The 16,582-nt window shown below is 52.9% G+C and overlaps 1 long non-coding RNA gene across 1 annotated transcript; it reads left to right on the top strand.

Moving 5' to 3' along the window:
• Window positions 1-3,932: 3,932 nt before the first annotated feature.
• Window positions 3,933-8,306, top strand: LOC125929284 (uncharacterized). The gene is made up of 2 exons (XR_007459833.1): window positions 3,933-4,741; window positions 7,460-8,306. It is a non-coding gene; the product is annotated as an uncharacterized LOC125929284 (long non-coding RNA).
• The last annotated feature ends 8,276 nt before the right edge of the window (window positions 8,307-16,582 follow it).

Raw genomic sequence — 16,582 nt, 5'->3', positions numbered from 1 at the left:
GGAGATGTGGGAGAACACACTGGTGAGCTTCCCAGAAGCCTCATTTTCTTGGTGACCCTGCACCAGAATTATCTTCTCTATCCGCAAGGACGAGATTCAGCTACAAACATCAGGATAAACGATAATAGTGGCTTCAACCAGTGCTTCCCAAACCACCGTGGGCACAACATGACACCTGTGGACCTCGTGAAGAGGCAGAGTCGAATTCGAAAGGTCCGGGGCGGGCCCTGAGGTTCAGCGTTCCTAGCAAGCTCCTGAAGGATGCCCACGCTGCTGGTCCACAAAGCACACCGAGTAGTGAGGGCTTCCACAGGGCAGAAGTTCCTTCCTCCCTTAGGTACCAAAAACCTGGAGGTTGATTCCCCAGCTATGTGGGACCCATAGCAGCATCAGAGAGTCTGACTCTGACCTCTCTGTTCCTCCCTCTTCAGGGGTGGCTTCTATCCATAAGATCACCTTGTGATCCAAGATGGCTGCCGGCGATGAAGGATCTGTGCTCCAAGCCAGCAACGGGAAGAAGCAGGAGAGAGAAAAAGAGTGGTTCTTCCGGCCAAGCCAGCTTCTCCAAAATATTTTTCTTGCAGGCCATTGCTGCTTGGCCACCCCCGAGCTGCAGAGAGGCTAAAATTGGGTTTCTTTTCCTAAGAAAGGAGACAATGGGTGGCTGGTGGGCAATTAGAATGTCGGTTCCATGTCTCCAGTCACTCATCACCATTGTGAAACCCTAATGCAGAGAAGCATGACCTTGATAGCCTCTTTTTTCCAGCGGTTATTCTGAGGAGGAAGAGGTCGGGCTCCACTGTGCATCGTCTGGGTGGCTGCTGAGCCATGGCGAGAATAAATTTTAAAAAGTTCTGACAACAGGGAAAGAAGGAGGAAGAATCGGGCAGAGTGGATTGGATTCTTATACAGTGCTGGAATCTGGAATCTGGTCTATGGTCTGGAATCTGACTATAGTCATGCTTCTGAGGCATGAGATCTATCTTGTTCCCCAAGAAGTGGGCCTCCTCCCGGGGCCCTGACAGCCTCCTCAGGCGCCCAGAACAGATTTCCTCGCTGCGATGTTTTAGCTACAATATTTCGTCCTCTCTCGCTGCTCACTGCAGTGCATGCTCCAGCCCCAGCTTCGCCCCTGGCTCATGCCCCTGACACCTGGCCTCACCCGTTCCTGGGTCCCTTCTCTTGCTCTGAAGAGAACCTGCCCGGCGCTTAAATCTGCCAGAATCACCGGACGTGGCCGCTGACAATTCCTTGATGCTTTGGGTATTTTTCTTCACGCCCAATGTCCCCTCTAACTGAAATTACGTGGCCTATAGCCCCACCCACCCACCTAGGGAAAGCAGTTCTGGGGTGATGCTTAGACAAGGGTGCCCGCCGAGGGGACCGGGAGTGGACACCCCACCATAAACTGCTTAGTGGCTCATGACGCGACCTGATGCAAGGGGAACCGACCAAACCAAGGTGAGAGCATTTGCTATGCCAATCAGAGTCTCTCACCAGGGGATCCGACGTGGAGTCACAGGACAGAAAGAGGCACACGCGTGGCCTCTTATTAACGATGCCACCAACTCCTGTGGCTGACGTCCCCAGCTGCCAGCGCCACTGGGTCGGCATTTTGGGATGTCCAACCTGATGGTGTTCCATCCCGCTGGCCATCTGGGAACTCCGGCTTGAAGGCGATACCGCTTTTCTAAATGTAACCGTGGCTCAGCTGCCGAAACCAAATCCCAACGACATGGCTGAAATAAATGTAGGTCTAAGCTGGCGTGGCCGCTCCAGTCCGCAAAGGTGTCAGGGGCCCAGGCTCTTTCTATCTTGTCGCTCTGCCCACTGTGGCCCCGTCCCCACCTGCACTGTGCTGGGGGGCTCACAGCGTTTCCACCTTCTGCCAGGCGGGAAAGGGCAAAGGACCCGGATGACGCGCCTCTTCCTTTTAAAAGCACAGCCTGGAAGCCACACGGAGAACTTGTACTTGTATGAATCACTGGCCCGAACGCGGTCACGTGGCCACCCGCAGGTGCAAGGAAGGCTGGGACATGTTGGCCCTAGTCTAGGCAGGGAGGTGTCGGGCGAGAAACCCAGGATTGTGTCCCCCGAGAGATAATGAAGAGTAGGGGACGTCTCCAGGTTCTGCCGGGCAGACTGGCTCCCTCTGGAACGCGGGGCTGGAGGGACCACAGATGATTTTCTCCCCGGGAGTGAGAGGAGAGGGAGGGCGACATGTGGAAAGATCGCAGCCGTGAGGCCACGAGAGAAGTCAAGAGCCCACGTGGGCCCCAAAGTGCCTGTCACGCCAGACATCACTGCCGTCTCAGGAAACCCCCTTCTCTCAAGGGCCCTGACGCTCTCAGGAGTCTCTCCTCTGCACGTCCAGGGTACTCAGTCCCGTTGGAGGTGAGGTGCAAAGCAATGTTTGACTAGTGGGTCCGGTGTACAGATGAGCAAACTAAAGTCTACACCCTTCACCCGCTGCCCTGGGACCCCTGGCCCCGATCGATAAAAGAAGGGAAGATACAGCAGAATCTCTTGCTTTTAGGCTCTCGATCAGCGAGATGGAAACAAACCACCAACACGTGATGCTATCTGGCTTCCTCCGCGTGGAAAGTGCAGCCAGAGATCGAGAGGGCCCTGCCCGCCAAGCCCACAGCTCGGGGTGAGTCACCCGTGACGTGAGGCCGGGGTGTTCGCATGGGCACGGGGCACTGGACACGTGGGCCTCGCTGAGCGTCCACAGTATGAGGCCTCCCTTGGAGATCACAGTTGACTGAGCCACGCTGCACACGCTGGGGCCTGGGGACACATAGGAAAGGAGAGTAGGCCGGCGCTGAGGGGACAGGATGAGCCTCAGGTCCTGGGGGAGGACGTCGTTCCCAGGAGGCAGAAATGGTGCCTGAAGAGGATGACAGTGTGATACCTCGCCTGGACACATAACTTTTGAAAACACGAAAGCAAAATCCCTAATCGGGACTTCCCGGATCTACAGTGTGTGTGAATTAGCCGCGGGCAAGCCCAGAGGCGAGCACCCCTTGCTAACCCCAAGAACGGACGTCTACCGGACGTGCCGGCCACGAGCCAACTGCGCTGCAGTGCTGGGGTCTCTGTTTCGACCCAGGTGGCCCTCAGGTTAGGATGGGGACATGCGGAGCCGCCTCAGGAGGACAGGGTGGGGGACTGGTCCGGAGCGACAAGCGCCGGAAGGCCAGCAGCACGGGGCTCCCGGGAGGAGTGAAAGCAGCTGTCAAGCAGCTACTGGCTGCTGATGGTGGAAAAATTCACTAGAAACTTCAGTTTAAACCAGCGTGAGCGAAAAAGGGAATCTGTGGGCTGCACAGCCAAACCGCACGCGCACAGAGGTACAGCTGGACCCAGGGAGGACTGGATTTAGAGATTCAACGGTCGTGAGGACTTCCTCTCTCCATGCACAAAACCCCACAGACGGGGTGGTCTGGACAGCGGGCATTTGTGCCCTGCAGGTGGGCAAGCCCAAGGCCAAGGCACCTGCACACTCACTCTCGAGGAGGGTCTGCCTCCGGGCTTGCAGGCGGCCGCCTCCTCGCCCGCCCTCCCATGGGCTCTGCTCTGCCTGAGCGCTCGTGGGCGCAGAGAAGGGCAGGCCCCGAAGGGCACTCATCCCGTCCTGGGGGGCCTCACCCTCAGGACGTCATCCAAACCTCCTTACCTCCTAATACCGTCCCCTTGGGGATCAGGACTTCAACACGTGAATTTGGTGGGGAGGCCACGTTCAGGCCGTCGTGACCCAGGCCTCTGATTCGCCCCGACCGTCAGATTCATGCTCGCGATGGAGCTGTCCCCGCCAGGCCGAGGTCACCAGAGCAAACAGCGGTGAAACAGCCAGAATCCCAGCCTCCCCTCCCAGCTCTGGGCTGAGAGAACCAGGAGGCCTCCTGCTTGGCTTTGCCAGGCCACGTGCACTTCCCTGGCCAGCCACTTTGGCCGAAAGGAGGCGGCCACAATGATTGGCCTGGGCAGATCACATGCTCGTGCGGTCACGTGGCCGCCAGGAAAGCTGGCGTGGGGAGGAAGCCTCCAGAGCGCCATCGTATGTAGGCACCTCGCGCGACACATGCCTGCTGCAAAGCGACCCGGAAGCGGAAGCGGATGCCGTGGGGCTGTGCGGAGCCCTCGCTGGCGGGAGACTCCTTGGTGGACAGGCTGGAGATTATTCAGGGCGCTTACTCTGCAAGGGGTGGAAAGCTGTGCGATGGCATCTTGTAAACCAGAAATGCTGTTTGTTACTATTAGGATAGAGGCGGGGTGCCCCGGTGCTGAGATAAATGGTGGGGTGCAATTTACTTTAAAATGCTTAAGCGCCAAAAGAGCGATCCGAATGTGAGTCTGTACCGCTTCATCTACACTCTCAGGGAGGCCAGTTGCCCCCAGGAGGGCAACTCCAGGGGGTGGTAATTAGAGTTTAATCAGAAGGCCATAGCCCAGAGGGGCTCCCACAGTGCTTCCGCTGTCTCTCTGATGGATACCAGAGGTGGCGTTAGCTGGCGTCATGAATGGAGGGATGGGTCCTCGTTGGTGAAGCACCGAGAAACCCCACGAACACGTGGGCGGGGTGTTAGAATCTACGGAGTCTTTCCTCCCTCCCACTTAGGAGTGTTGACCACCCACCGCCTGCATGTCCAGCGGCTGATTCCGGAGGATGGGGGCCAACCCGAGTCTCACCAGCTGGGTCTCCAATCCCGCTGCGAGAGTACTGTCACATCGGCTTCAGGTGAGACCTTCTATGGTGCGCCATGTTGGGGGAGCGCCCTGAGCAACGGAGAGTTTAGACTTCATCAAGCCCGCAGGAGACGGTGTGACTGATAGGTGCCCACTCGATAGGCAGTGTGTGGGGGAGGAATTCGGTCAGAGACATGTAGCGGGAGTCACCCAACATGTAGTTGGGTGAGAACGGGAGTTACTCTTGTAACCAATGGCAGCTGCTCATATTAACCAAAGGAACGCCGTGGTTGTACATGACCAAACTGGGAGGCGGGGGTGCGCCTGGGTGGTTCAGTTGGCTTAAGGTCCGACTCTTGATTTTGGCTCAGGTCAGGATCTCACGGTTCGTGAGTTTGAGCCCTGCGTGGGGCTCCATGCCGACAGCGGGGAGCCTGCTTGGGATCTCCTCCCTCCCTCTCTCTGTCTCTGTCTCTGTCTCTGTCTCTCTCTTTCAAAAAAAATAAAATAAACAACAAAAAAACGGGAGGTGGGAGGTGCCCTTGCGAGCTCAGGGGCCCCTCAGGTTTGATCAGAAATATCTGGTATCCATCAAGTCTCAGGGTCCCAGCTGGGCTGGAGGCTGGGACAGGAATCCAACCCCCAAAGACATGGGAAAGGGTGTTGGGTGAAAGGCAGGGCCCATTCACACTGAGACTGGGGGATGAACAAGCTTCATGAGGGAGAGAGAAGTCCCAAGGGACGAGGCAAAGACCCTGCAGCCAGAACTGGAACCCAGTTGGAACCAGAGCTCATAAGAGGCTCCACGGATTCAAGCCTCAGAGTCTGGACTGCAGCCTCCTGAGAGACCTGGCAGAAGGGGACACGGGGGTGATGCCACCTGTGTCACCTGCAGAAAGGAGGCGGCCTCAGAGCCTGGAAACCAAGCCTGCCAGCCTTCCATCCATAGTTGACACGCCGGAACCACTACCAGGAAATTCAGAGAGATTAGAACTCATGACACCTTCGTCTTTATCAAGAACATTGAATCATCACCCTCTGTTTTCACTGATCAGCACTCTCAAGGTCATTGCAAAGACTACGAAGCTGGCGTGAAAGTTGCCTCGAGAAGTTCACTACTCAAACTGGCAGCTCAATTTTTCTGCAGAGGGAAGGAGTTTTTCCAGAACGTGAAAGAGGAAGAAGGCGGAGTGGGGCTGGGTGCTGTGGGCAAAAGGGCAGGGAAGAGGAGGGGACATGCCACGGTAGCCCAGAGGAAGATTTCCAGGGACTTGCTGGACACATACATGTGAGGTGGTTTCCCCGGTCCCTCCTCCACCTGGCAGAAATCCTTAGCAAGTTCCCCACTGCTCATAAATGCATGTGTATCTCCTACTTCCAGCGTTAGAACTGACCTAAGCCAGTTAAGTCATGGGTAACCATGCGGTTCCTTTGGTTAATACCAACAGCGGTCATTATTTAAAGGAGTTGAAAGTCCCCTCCTCCCCTGTAACCTTGCTCCGAGGTTACCATAAAAGCAAGTCTCAGAATGAGTTCTGCCCTGAAAATAGACTTCTTTTTAGCAAGCAGGCAATACTTTCAAGTGCAAGGGGATCATCTGGGGCCACAAAGGATGTAAACAGAGACCTCAAACAAAACATATCTTAGTGAGAACTGATATAAATGGATTTTGTTGTTTTGCTTTCAAAATTCCCCCATGTGACCTGACTCCCCAACCAGAAGGGAAAAAGACAGTATGATAAAACATGAGCCTCGTGCACTGTGAAAGATTTGCAGGCGCAAATATGAGATGTTGTACGGCCCAAAAGAAGCATTTCCCCCTCAAGAGCGTCTGCCAGGAAGATCTACGAGGAGACTGCCTCATGAAGGCACAAAGGGAATTGTGAGAGGGGCAGGCTTTATCTGCTGCAGGTGCAGGGAGGAAGTCCAGTCCAGGAGGGTAGGACTGGGTGTCTAGACTGTGCACGGTACAACAACAGTCCTAAACCGGGTGAGCATCCGATACTGGGGTCCAGTCAGTCATGTGCCATTGGGGGCAGAACTCAGCATTCAGCACAGAGGTCCCAACAGTGGTGATCCTCCAAAATCCAGGAAGATGGGTGACAGGTAGGAGGGCACCTTGGACAACTGTGGGTTATAGCACCGTAGCCACTGGGGTGACATTTTGGAAGACCAGAGGACCCCAGCCCTGAGCAGGAACTGAAAATGACAGAGGCTCAAGAGTGGGTTCTGGAGGGACTGAGTCACTTCCAGGTAGAGACTGGGTTCAGAGAGTGAGAGAAAATCCCAGTTATCAGAGACCGTCTGAACCAAGTTCAGGGCCACATACACTGGCCATAACTGAAGCTTAAGCCCAGAGTGTTGAGCTACATCTCCTTACCTGCCCCTTCTAAGGTCGGGACTAATCCCCCCAACGGAAGGGTTTTACCTCGGATGCATTCAGCTGCAAGTCACCAGGAACTGAACTGTAAGTGGCTTCAACAATAAGGAGATTGTTGACTCACAAAATGGAAAGATTAATACAGCAGGCTTGCGGCTGACCTCATCCAGCAACAGCAGCAGCAGTTCACTTTCCAGCGACTTTCTAGACTCTGCTTCTAGACTCTGCCTTTCTCGGGATGGTGGCTTCATTTGCAGGCTGGTAGCAAAATGGCTCCTGCCATGCTGACCTTGGGTGTGAACGGCACAACACCACAGGGTGAGCTCCCTTTGAGGCTCATAAGCTTTGTGGGCAGGATAGATTCCCTGAGCAAAACCCTCCTCCCCTTAGGAAGAAGGACGAGGAACGATACCAGCCACAACCAGAGTTTGCCAAGGGCAGGATGGAGCACAGGTGGATAGGAGACTGGGATTCCCAGGGCTGTTGCCCCTCTGCTCAGCTGCTGCATCCGGGGCGAGCCACTTCAGCTCTTCGGTCCCCAATGTTTTTCATCTGAAGATAAAGTGATTGAACTAGAGAATCTTTAAGACTCTACTCAGCTCTAAATAGTCTTTGACTCCATGAAATGGGTCGTTCGTGGATTACGCTCTACAAAGCCTCCGAGTATGGGAAACGATTGTCATCCTTTGTGGAAGGTTACACTTTCTAAAGATGGCCACAGCGACTCGTCCCACCCCACAGGCCCATGGCCACTCTGCCATCGGGAAGTGGAGTCTAATTCTCATCCCCTTAAGTCTGTGCTGACCTGATAACTCGCTTGCTATCCCAGGGGACCATGGGAGCGTGTAACTACTGAACCGTGGGAGAAATTACCCTGACGGCCTTCCCAAAAGGCTATGCAGATTCCAGTTCTCTCTAGCTGCCGAAGAATCTAGCACCATAGAAGAAACCCCACTAGGCTGAGCCCGCCATGCTGGAGGGGCTCTGTATAGGCATTCACGCGGACCACCCGGCTGAACTTCCAGACCGCAGCCAGCCTCACCTGCCGGCTCTGTGTGCATGTGCCATGTCGGCCATCCAGCCCCCGCAGATCTTCAGATGACTGAGGCCTCAGGTGACATCATACCGTGAGCCTCATGAGAGATCCCACAGGTGAAGAGTCCAGCGGAGCCTTTTCGGAATTCCTAACCCCCGCCCCCCCAAACCATGAGCAAAATAAAATGGTTGCTGTTCTACACCCCTGTGTTTTGAAGCAATTTATTATACAGCAGGAGTAACCAGAATATCCACGCGGAAAAGTGGGTGTCAACGAGCCGGGAAAGATTTAGGGTCAACTTTGAGCAGTGGTTTCCAATCGTGGCAAAACCCTGAAGACATCTAATTTCTCGTTGTGGCTGTTTAAGAAATTGGGTGGAGAGATGCTTTGAGGAACGATCTGGCAGGGTCTTGCCCGGAGGGAATGACAATGGACCTTCACATTTATGCGGCCCGCTGTAGTTGGTGAAAAGCGTACTAACTCAGCTGAATGTTACAGCTAAGGGCTAAGGCACAAATCAGCCTCCCTCCTGGACTTCCTGAGACTGTGACCCACCTGTTTTCTGTGGAGAGAACACGAGTGGATAAGCAAAGCCTCCCTGTGGTGAGCGCCCATATGCATTGGGTACATTGCCGCTCAGTCCCGATTGTCTCCACGTTGCGCCCTCATACGGGACAACAAGGGGGGCTGGAGTCCTCTGAGCTACCCAGTTTCCCAGCCGGGTCCCCCTCGTGCTCCTCGCGGAGCCTCCTCTGATGGCCTCAGGGTCCCGCCCCCTTTTACAGCTGTTTTTAGCAGCCTCTGCCTTGACTCTTAGTAGATGCATCCTCTGGTTATTAGTTTTCCTTGCAGCGGGTGTGCAAACAAAACCTCACGACGATGGCCCCGCGAGATGGGCAGGGCAGATACAACTGTTATTGCAGCAGCCGGCCTTCAAGGTGACCCCCGGGGGGGTCCGCACCTTCTGACGTTCACATCCTCGAACAGGGTTGCCTTGGGTAACAAATAGGACAGTGCAGAGGTGACAGGGCTTGACTTCAGAGGCCAGAACATCCAAGATAGGGTGGCTTCTGTCCTTCTGTCTCCGATTTGCTCACTCTGGGCGGAGACAGCTCTCCCACTCAAAACTCAAGTGGCAAGAAACCAAGGGCTCCTGCCAGCAGCCGCGTGAAAGAGCCGTCTGGAAAGCAGGTCCCCCAGGCCCAGTCAAGCCTTCAGATGACGAGAGCCCCAGTGGACATCTGGCCCTCCTGCCATGAAAGGTCAGGAGCCCAGACTCCCCAGCCGAGTTGCTCCCAAATTCCTGAGCCTCAGAAACAACGTGAGATGATCAGTGCCTAAGACACTACGTTTTGAAGGAGGTTTTTTTTTTTTTTTAAGTGATAGTTAATGAAGAGAAACATCCTCTGAGACACAGAGCCTCAGAGACGGACAGTGACTGGCCCAGAGATGCACAGCTAGGGCTGCGGCGGAACAGGGAAGAGAGCCCTCACCGTGTGACCTGCTGATCTGTGACAGGCCTCATGATTCAGCTAGTCCCCACTTTGGCCCCAGAGAAGGGAGAGATGAGGTTGTGGGCATGACACAGCAAGCTGACTGAGCGGGCCCGGCCGGGCTCAGAGCCTAGACCCGCAAGGCAACTCGACTGGGAATCCAGGCGAGGGAGACTGGCTGGGACCCACTGTTCCCCCTCACACAGGGCCCCCATGATGAGAAACAAGCCAGCGACGGGGACGTCTTCTCACCCGGGCGGACACACACACACACACACACACGCACGCACGCACACACACGCACACACACACTTCACACACGCCTTCTGGACGCCAGCCCCTACCACAAATGAGACTACCATGACCTGCGATGCTGTGATTCTGCTGGGCTGTGGTGAAGAAGGTTTGCGGTGCTGGGGCTGAGCGCGGAAGGTCCCGGACTACGACTCAGGGTCAGCCTTGCCTCCCAGTGTCCCTGCTGCTGATTCATGTGTCCACTTTAGAGAAGTCACCCCAGCAAGGGGTGCTTTCGGTTCCCACGTGAATCACTGGCCGTGTGATCGCTGGTCACCCGTCCGCAGGCTGGGCTGTGGGCTCCATGAGCCTCCCGTAGTGACCAGCGTGGTGGTCATGGGTCAGCAGTTAGCCAACCTACGTGGCCGTTTTCTCATCCTTCCAGCTGGATCGGACTTATTCCAGCAAGAGCTACTGTGGCCCCTGGGTAAGAGTAGGATCGGGCAAGTCAAGAGGGTAGGCAAGATAAAAAGATGGGGAGGGCTGAGCAGTCCTGGCTCGTGTTCCTGGTCCCCAGTCAGGCTGTCAATAGTGTGGAGGGAGCCGCCGGGTAGAGCCATAGAGCACGGACTGCGGTTCCCAGCAGGAAGCAGAAAAATGCCCGAGCCGCAGAGGGCAGCACCTTGGCATACAGCAGACCCGCAGATGGGAGCTAGGGAGAGAACCTGAGGTGGTGACATATCACGATCAAGGACCTCAGCGACCCGGCAGAGGGCCCTGTGCCTGATTCCCCATGCGACATTCGAGGACATCCACAACGGAGAGGAAAAAATCATAGAGTCAGGGTGCCTGGGTTCGAATCTAAACCCCAGATCCCATCACTTGGAGAATCTTGGAGAAGTTGTTAGTCAATCTGGGCCTCAGTTTCCTCAAGAGTAAAGTCAAGCGAGTGGTTTTCAAACTGGGCTCCTTAGAGCCCTAGGGTTTTGCAGACCCGCCTAGAGTCTGCCATTGGGAGGGAGCCTTTAAGCCAAGACTGTCCAATCAAAGTGTAAAGTGAGTCACATATGCCATTTAAAATGTTTTAGCAGCCACATTTTTAAAAATCTAAAACTCAATGGGTGGTGTTAATTTTCATTCAGTATATCTAAGAGATTATTTCATGTGGTCAGTTTATTACATTTGCTAATAGGATATTTTACGTTCTCTTTCTTGTACTAAATCTTCAGCGTCTAATGTGCAATGTGCACTTAAGCACATCTCAGTTCACTCATATCCACATACCCAGCGCTCAATAGCCACGGTTGTGTACTTGGCTGGTGAAGAGGGAGGCAGGGGGGCCTGTAAAGGGAGAAGACTGCCTCCTGGTGGACAAAACAGGGGAGTGTGTGGGGAAAACCCCCGAGAAGCCATGTGTGTTTGGGGCTTCATCCAGCCAAGGGCGTGAAGGTAGGGGAAGGAGCGTGACAGCAGAGGTCGTGAATTCATCTGGCCTTTCCCGCACCGTGAGATGTTCGTGACAGCTAGCCAAGGTCTCAGTTGCTCTGAAAATGCCTTTGCATTGTGAACTGTCACGTGCATTACCTCGGTTTGAGGCTGGCCTTGTATAGGATTATGATCCAAGGGAATGGGTGGCCATTTGGGGAGAGCACACGCAAATTAGAGAAGCAGGGCGACGCGGGACTCCTGAGGAATTTGGGCGTGAGAACGCATGGCAACCCCAACACTGGGGAGAGTGGCTGTGGGCTCTTCCCTCAAGGAATTTTGCTGTGAAGGAGCAGGGCATACCAGGGGGTGGAGCACAGACCCGAGGGTGTTTTGAGTGGGGGGAAAAATACTGGGACAACGATACAGCTGCCGAACAATTGTTATGAGAAGATCAAAGGAATCAGAGTCATTCATTCGAGAGGCAGGAGAGCAGAGCTGGTTAGGAGTAGACTCCAGAACCAGCTTTGCTGGCTCCTGGAGGGGGTGTGACTTTCAGCAGGTTACCCCGTCTTTCTGTGCCTCAGTTCCCCTGTCTATACAACATACATGATAATAGTCCCTGCCTCTGCGTGTGCAGTGTGATGAGTTGTGTTTGACGTGAGGATTAACGTATGCCGAATGCTTAGAACAGACGTAAGGAGGGGTCATGTATTAGCTGCTATGATTATAGGAATTCCTTTAAGGGGCAGTATTTTCTGTGAGTGCTCACACAGGGGTCAGCCCCTTCCTCAGTGAGTTGAAGTTCAAGGGGAATTACGTGGCAAGTCTGAGTATCCTCTATTCAGAAGTGACAGTGTTATTTCAATAGAGGGCAGTGGCCCACAGTAAGTTCTCTAACATCTTCAACTTGTGACTGCCAAGAAAGCCAGCTTCCTGACCCGGTTGGGGACACTTGGCACCGGGGAGGTCCAGCCCCCTGTTTTACCAATATAGAAGCTTCCCTCAGGGCGCCTGGATGGCTCAGTTAGTCAAGCGTCCGACTCTTCTTCTCGGCTCAGGTCACGATCTCGCGGTTGGTGAGTTCAAGTCCCGCATGCATCGGGCTCTGCACTCCCGGCGTGGAGCCTGCTTGAGATTCTGTCTCTCCTTCTCTCTGCTCCTCCCCTGCTTTCGCTCTCTCTCTCTCTCAATAAGTAAATAAACATTTAAAAAGTCTTTTTTTGTTTTTTTTTTGTTTTGTAAGAAGCTTCCCTCCTTCCCAGGGAAGTAGCTGAACTTACCAGGATTCACAATTCTACCTTTCAACTTTGATGTTGATGATTTCAATAATCTATTTTTTTTTTTTTTCAAAATAATGCCTACCGTTTGTTGAGCCACTGAATGGCCACCAATGACCAACATCACGTCTAGCCCATCAATTCTGCAAGGGGAGTATCTTTTCCGTGTTATAGCTGTGCCTCCCAGTCTTGCCTAAATTACAGGACTCTCCTGAGCAGTCGTTTTACTTACCAAATCTAAGCCCCTGGGCCACCTCGATCTTGGCCACACTTGGGAGGGAGGGGGGGACGTGCCTTAAAAAAAAAAAAAAAAAAAAAAGGAAAATCCTGGTGGTCCAGATCCCCGCTCTAGGCCAATTAACCGGAAATCTCTGGCTGTGAGACGTCAGCATCTTCAGACTCCCCTGCGGATTCAGTGTAGCCCAGATCAAAAACCACGGGCTCTGAAGACGCGATTTTGGTTCTGGACCCGAGCCGTCTTCAAAATCGTGCCTGGAGCGTTTTTGCAGTCTGCCTGGGCGCACAGAACCCCAGTGTGCATGCGTTTAGTTGACCTGAATGACACTGTGCCACAAACACGGTCCGGAATACTTCTTTCTACTCGACATCATGTTTTTGAGCTGCAGCTGCGGAGACCCATTTCTGGCTGCTGCTTTGTGTCACTATGTGTGCACGTATCAACACTGTATATGTTCATCCCCTAGTGACAGACTATTTTATTTTATTTCATTTTATTTCTTTGCCATCAAACACGACGCTGCGGTGAGCGTCTCCCCAACTCCCTGCTGAGGCCTGTGCGGAGTGTCTCTGGATGAGGACCCCCCCCCCACCCCCCAGAGTGAAGCTTTCTCCCTTCTCATCAGCCTTTGATACTATGAGTTTCCGATTTTCACTCGGGTAAAAAGAAACGATGTCCGTAGCTTACATCTGCGTATACCTGATTGCTGTGCAAGTCCCATATTCCCAGAGCCGTTCGGCACCTGAATTCAAAGGGCTGCACAGAGGGAAGTCTCCATCCAAGAACCAGTAGAAATTCCTGAGCGATGACCAGGGCTCGGCCGGGTCTGTACCACGAAGTAGACACGGCCCAGGAGGAAACGGGGACTCGGAGGTCATCATGACCGACCCATGGGTCATCAAGGCAGTTCCTATGAGAACCGGCATCAGGATCTAGGTGTTCTGACCCCTCACCAAGGCTCTTCCTACTAGATGGGGTGGTACCTGGAGCCCATCGACAAGAGAAGTTTCCCTGCCAAGCCCGGGGTTCAGACTTTTGTGGGACAGCTGGGGGTTCTCTTTGTTTTTCTGTTTTGTTTATTTAAAAATTTTTTTATTTGGTTTTATTTTGTTTCACTTTATTTTATTTTAATTTAATTTTATATGTTGAGAGAGAGAGAGAGAGCATACATGTAAGCAGGGGAGAGGGGTAGAGGGAGAGAGAGGGAATCTTAAGCAGGCTCCGCGCTCGGCGGGGAGCCAGACACGGGGCTCGACCCCCTGACCCCGGGATCATGACCGGAGCCGAAATCGAGAGTCGGAAGCTCAGTCTGACTCTTTGTTTCTTTAATCAGCTTCACGGAGATGGGTAATTCACATTCGATGAAAAGTACCCCCGTTAAACGGGCATTCCCACAAGTCTACACCAGTGTGACCACCACCAGTCAAGATAGAAAACATTCCTGACACCCCCAAAAGTGCCCTTGCAATCACCCACCTTCCTAGACAAATCACCCACCCCAGGCAGCCAGCGATTTGCTGTCAGTGTGGTTTAGATTCGTCTTTCCCAGAGTTTCTACCACTGCAGGTTAGATTTATCCTTCCCCGAGTTTCCCAAGTTCCATTCAGTTCTGAATCAACTCGTGGGTGTTTACTCAGCATGCTGTGTGTGACAGCCTTCCGCGCTGTTGCACGTAATAGTAGCCCGTTCCTTTCCATCGCTGACTTCTCTCCCGTCGGATGACTATACCACAATCTGGCGGTCCGTTCACTTGTTGATGGACCTTCGGTGGTTTCCAGTTTGGGGCTATAGCGAATAAAGCTGCTGCAAACCTGTTTTGTCCAAGGCCTTGTGGGGAGAGCAGGGCCGGGACCGGGCGGAGGCGTCCAAGGTGCAAAACTGAAGGACAGTCCCCCCCAGCTCCAGGAAGGAGCCAGCTCAGCACCCGCCTGCACCTGAGAGTGAGCGCCCCCTTAAACCCCCCCCCCCCCCCCGGCCGCCCCCCCCCCCCCCGGCGTCTCGCTTGCCTCACCCTGGTCCTGGGACGGGCGAGCAGAGGTTTTTGTTGTGCGGCAGGATATTCACGGTCCACTTAGAGCCCAGGAACAGAGCCAGAGTCTGAGTTTCTCAGCGTGTGAGCTGAAAGACCCCTCGCGCGGCCTGGTTACCTGCTGAGCTCATTGGACGTGGGGATCCCTGCCCCCTCCCCGCCACCTTCCTGCATCAGGATTTCTGGGCCAAGTGCCTGGAGATGGTGTTTGGTACAACATAAGGGACACGCCAGTACTCTGCAGTTGTAAACCCACGGCCGTGGGCAGTCAACAGCCGTTGAAGCTTTTAAAGCCGAGCAGTAGGAGGACCAAAGCTTGTTTGTCTGGGATCAACGCCCAAGAGTCTTTGCCAGTGTGTGTTCAGGGGTGGCCAGACGCTGCCGAGCTCTTTGCCAGGGGGGCTGTGTCTTTTTGCTTTTCCGGCAGCGACGCAGGGGGACATCTAGTTTGTCCACATCCTCGCCGGGATCTGGTGTTGTTACTGTGTTTGATTTTCTCTCGTATAGGTATGTGGTGGTATTTCCTCACAGCTTCCGTTCATACTTCCCTCACGGCTGGCGACGTGAAATGTCCTTTCGTGCACTTGTCGGCCGTTTGTCTATCCTCTTCGGTGAAATGTCCCTTCAAGTCCTTTGCCAACTTTTAACTGAATTGTTTCTTTGTTTGTTTGTTTTACTACTGAAGGTCAAGGATCCTCTGCATATCCCGAATGTGTATATGCAGAATCCTTTGTCTGCTATGTGGTTTGCAAGTATTCTCCCCCAGTCCGTGGCTGGTCTTACAGGGTCACTTGCAGAGCAAACGTGTTTCATTTTGCTGGAGTCTGATCTATCTGTCTTAGGCTTGTGACACTCTGGTGTTATGTCTGAGAGCCCTTCACCAAGCTGTAGGTCCCCCAAATCATCTCTTATGTTTTTCTAATTTTACATATGCGAGTATGTCCATGATGCATGTTGAGTTAAGTTGTGTGAAAAGTCCAACATTCAGATCAAGGTTCTCCTTCCTTCCTTCTTTCCTTCCTATTCCTTGCCTTGCCTTCCTGTGTTAGCCATTTACGTCCTTTACTTTCCACATCGGTTTTAGAATAAACCTGTGCATGCCTACAAAAAAAATCTTAAGAGATTTTGACAGAATTGCATTGTAACTACGTATCGTTTTGGAGAGAAATGACACTTTTACTGTGATGAATCTTCCACCCTGTGAACATGGTGTGTCGCTCCATTTATTTAGATCTCCTTTGATTTCATCAACATTTTGTAATTTTCAGCATCCATGTTCTATACACCTTTTGGTGATGTATGCACAAATATTTCTTTTCTGAGAGATTGTAAATGGTACTGTACTTTGATTTTGCTTTCCATGTGTTTATGGTTAGCATAAAGAAATACAATTGATTTTAATATGTTGATCTTTTTTTAATTTTATTTTTTATTTTTTTTAATTTACATCCAAGTTAGTTAGCATCTAGTGCAACAATGATTTCAGGAGTAGATTCCTTAGTGCCCTTTCCCCATTTAGCCCATCCCCCCTCCCACAACCCCTCCAGTAACCCTCAGTTTGTTCTCCATATTTATGAGTCTCTTCTGTTTTGTCCCTTCCCTGTTTTCATATTATTTTTGTTTCCCTTCCCTTATGTTCACCTGTTTTGTGTCTTAAAGTCCTCATATGGGTGAAGTCATATGATATTTGTCTTTCTCTGACTAATTTCACTCAGCATAATACCCTCCAGTTCCATCCACGTAGTTGCAAATGGCAAGATTTCATTCTTTTTGATTGC

This window comes from Panthera uncia, chromosome A2, assembly GCF_023721935.1.
Source record: "Panthera uncia isolate 11264 chromosome A2, Puncia_PCG_1.0, whole genome shotgun sequence".
Taxonomy (NCBI): domain Eukaryota; kingdom Metazoa; phylum Chordata; class Mammalia; order Carnivora; family Felidae; genus Panthera; species Panthera uncia.
The sequence above is the reverse complement of the archived record's forward strand: the minus strand, read 5'-3'. Positions and strand labels throughout refer to the sequence as shown.